This window comes from Ictidomys tridecemlineatus, chromosome 7, assembly GCF_052094955.1.
Source record: "Ictidomys tridecemlineatus isolate mIctTri1 chromosome 7, mIctTri1.hap1, whole genome shotgun sequence".
Taxonomy (NCBI): Eukaryota; Metazoa; Chordata; class Mammalia; order Rodentia; family Sciuridae; genus Ictidomys; species Ictidomys tridecemlineatus.
The window spans coordinates 180,867,921-180,872,108 of record NC_135483.1 but is presented as its reverse complement, the minus strand read 5'-3'; the positions used below and the strand labels follow the sequence as shown (position 1 = coordinate 180,872,108).

The window sequence follows — 4,188 nt, the reverse complement described above, 5'->3', positions numbered from 1 at the left end:
CCAAAAGGAAATCACAATACAAAGAAAGCTTTAAGTCAAGGCCTCACCAATTCCTACAGTATTAGTATTGTGTCTCAGTTCTCAAAACTAACTTTAAAAAGCTTAATCTTAACCTAAAAATTTTAAATGAAGAAGAAAAAAAAATAGAACAAACAAACATGAGAAATGTTTCTCTTTGAATTATGGATCTAGCACCTTTGAGTTCTCCAAAAAAGTACATCTCCCCAATGTGTTCACTGTGGTGTTGTGTAAAAGATCCACATTTAACATACTTAAAACTACTTTAACTCAGATAACATCACTCTGAAGTATACTACCAAAATGTTAATCAAGAAAAGCGGAAGAAAATAGTTTTTAGTTTACTCAATATCACATGCTAGAAGAAAAGTTTGCAAGAGAAAACACTGAAGAGGTAATTTTTTAATCCAGATTTCACAAACTCATGGTGCTAAATGGGTCCCACAGCTTTCTCTAGTTATAAACTGCTTTTCACTGCTTGTTGGCTGCCTGTAAAAATTTGATTGAAATAACTCAAATGTTACTACAAAACTAATCATATCCACCCATGCTGTTCTGACCGCTATAGCCGGCCGCACAACAGCCACACACTGACTGTCTCTCCAGGCCACTATAGGTGGCCTGGGCAGCTGACATCCCCATGCCCTGCATTACCTGGCTGCTATAAGCCCCATTGCTGGCCTCTGTTGTTGAATTCAGGAAGAGTTCTATGTATCTGTGCTGCATGTTGGCCCTGTCTTTTGACATAGCTGCCACAGCTTCTTCATGGTGGCAAACTCAACATCTGCTTCGCCTGTCACTCTACCTTCAGGGCCAATCTCAATATGGACTCTCACAGGGTTGAGTGGAGAGAAGAAGTTGTAAATGTCGTTCTCTGTTGCTTTGTAGGGCCGCCCCCTCATCTGGACACAGTGGCCAGTGGTGCTCTGCACTGTGAATTCACCATCTCCATATCTATGGTCATACATTCCCGAGAGACAGTAACTGAGGTCTCTCCCAAACAGGTCGGTGGTAAAGCCATAGCCGTCACTCAGGCCGCTGTACTCCTCATAGCCCCCATAGCCTGCACTGTAGGCACCAGAACTCATCCTCTCCAGGCCCGCCTGCTTCGCGATGCCAATGTACCTCCTCCGGGCTGTGCCTGGCCGGTCATAGGTCCCCGGCCGCTGCACAGACATGAACTTCAGAGGCGGATCAGAATATGACCTAACTTCCTCCTGACTGCTCTTAAACACTTCCATATACCTATGCCCTATTCTCTCCTTGAGCTTCCCTAGAGCCTTTTCAGCTAATTAATTCCTGTGAGGCAAACTGCACGAAGGCCTCCCCTATAATCTTGCCCTCGGGGTCCACAGACAGTGTGATCCCGTTAGGCACAATTTCCAACCCTGAGAAGAACTGAACGATTTCTTCCTTTGTGCATCCAAACGGGAGTCCCCGAAGCCGCACGAAGCCATCATTGGCAGTGTTGGCGCTGTTTGGACCACTGTGCTTCAACACCCAACCCATCTCGGTTCTGTGTGACTTGAACACCTGGATGTACCAGTGTCCCATGCTTTCCCTGTCTTTTTTCAGGGCCATTTTTACATCATCTTCTGATTCAAGTTCAACAAAAGCCTCACCACTCTGCCTGCCGTCTCTAGTGTAAATGAAATGGATGCCTGCAACCCCATCGTGAATCGTGCAGTTGGAGAGAAAGTTCTGCTCTTCCTCAGTTGAGCAGGACCAGGGTAGGCCTCGGAGTTTGACCACAAAACCTTCACCTCCCTCAGGGCCCAGCATCATGGACACTTGACAAGGCAGATGTCAGACAAGCTTGGGCACAGGTTTCTGTGGCTCAAGGAAAGATGGATGCCTTCAGTGGGAGACACTTAAAGTAGGTAACAAATTGTCCACTGAGGAAGGTAGGGGTGTTTTCTTTCATATAGTAAGAGCGGCTCGCAGCCAGAATACTTCAAATTCCACCGACGCTTAGAAAGTAGAAGGCTCTGGGGAAAGTCCAGGTGCATCTTTTTTGTTCTTAACCTCTAGGAGCCGGACAAACGCAGAGACTGGCGCTCTGGGAACACACGCCACCACGAGGAGGAAGAAAAGGCCCTCCTTTTATTTTTGAAGTTGGGACAGCATCTCATTAAGTTACCCAGGCTGACCTCAAACTTTTGATCCTCCAATTTAGATAACTCTTTTTAATCGTGTGTCTCGCACCTCATCTGAATTGGCTGAAACAGATGGGGACTGGCCAGACATTATTCTCTCTCCAAGCAGCCTTTCCATGTGACTTGCTTAAATTTTCTCACAGCATGATGGTCTTAGGTAGATGGAACTCAGACATAGTGACTGGCTTCCCCCAAAGGAACATTCTAAGAGACTAAAGCAGAAACTGCAAGAATTCTTAATAACTCTTCTCAGAAGTCATGTAGGACCATTTCCACAGCCTGTATCAATGAAAATGAATTACAGGACCAGCCCAGATCCAAGGGGAGGGGACAATACAGAGGTATGACACATGATTCATTGGGCTCATCTTTGAAGGCTAATTGTTACAGAGGCTAAGGCAGGAAGGGAATTGCATGCAGTCATGTTTCAGTGGAACATGGCATGCAAGGGAGAAAGAGAGGGGTGATAATGGCAGATGGTGGAGGTCTCAGTGATGTTCTCAGGAACTTGTATGTGAATATGCACTGGGGTCTTTAGCTGAACAGCATCTGAGCCCCTTACCTATGTTGGTGGATCCTCCTTAGAATAAGTCTTAGTGGGAAGTCAAATATTTGCTCCCCTGATCCTGAGCAGAAAGGACATAGCCAAATCAATGTTCCCACTTAGAACTTTGAATCTTCAGTAAGTGAACCAGGAAGGCAGAGGACTATTTATAATTAAGGAGCCACAGCCCCTAGAGCCCATGGGTTGTAGCTCCCAAAGCAGAAAGCTCCTGAGACAGGACTTGGCTGCACTGGAACTAAACTGGGAAATTTTAGCTCTAGAACCAATAATAAGGCAATGAGCAAAACACCCAACATCTGTGATATTGTTGCCAAAGACACATGACGACATTAAATCAGGAAACAACAGATAAACCCAAAGTGAGGGACATCATCCTATAACTGGTCTGTAATCTTCTAAACTGTCCTGGTCATGAACATAAAGGAAGGCTTAGAAAGTGTGTCAGATGGGAAGAGACTACAAAGACATAATAACTAAATGTAAAAAAATTCTAGACTAGAATTTTATTATAAAGGATATTATTGGGCTAACAGCTGAACATGGAATAACATCTTAGAGGCATTAGATAGTACTAATGCATAAATGTTAATTTTCTGGTTTTGAGTATTGTATTAGGTAATGAAGGAGAATATCTATTTGTAGGAAACATATATTAAAGCATTAAAGAGTAATGGGGCATTGTGTAGGCAGCTCACTCTTATGTGGTTCAGGGACATGGGAAGTTCTTTGTACCATTGTAACTTTTCTGTATCTTCAAAATTATTTCAAAAGAAAAAGACAAAAAACACTCACAGCTAGACACATTGTGCTTGGTACAAATATTAAAGTCAAAGGTGAAAAATATGGAAGGTAGTCAACCTAATTAAATTCATAAGAATACAAACAGTGCTCCATATCAATTATTGTCACCATCAAACTCATCTGTTTGCTTTTTATATTGTGTATTAGAGAAATGTCCATATTTTTAGATCATTGTGCAAATGTAGTTTTTATTTCTTCACATTCAGCTTAATATGTTATGTGGGTTATGAATAAAATTAAATGGAGCTGACCCACACACACACACACAAAAAGACAAAGACAAAGAGTGAATGAAGTTTCTGAGGCAGTGGAGAATGAGGAGGACTAGGTGATACATCATTCATTCAAGGTGGTGGAAGGATTGCCTACACCCAAGGATAGAGTGGTTACAGATATGCAATGTTGCAAAGACATCGAAAAGGACTGGAACTGAGAAAAAGGTGTTAAAATTTTTATAAATTTTATGTATTATTAATCATGGCAACATCTTCGTACATAAGTAGTACAATAAAAAATAAATCAGTTATTATAACGACCCATAGTACTGGATGTGCATATGGGTTTGAGGATGCTTCTTGGCTTTTCTGGTGCAGGAATTCAGGACTTCTCACTACAAATCATTGTTATTTTTAAAAGAAAATTCCAATA

The 4,188-nt window shown here is 42.3% G+C and overlaps 1 pseudogene; it reads right to left on the bottom strand.

Annotated features, from left to right (window-relative positions):
- Nucleotides 1-405: 405 nt before the first annotated feature.
- Nucleotides 406-2,035, bottom strand: LOC101964301 (heterogeneous nuclear ribonucleoprotein F-like; annotated as a pseudogene).
- Nucleotides 2,036-4,188: the final 2,153 nt, after the last annotated feature.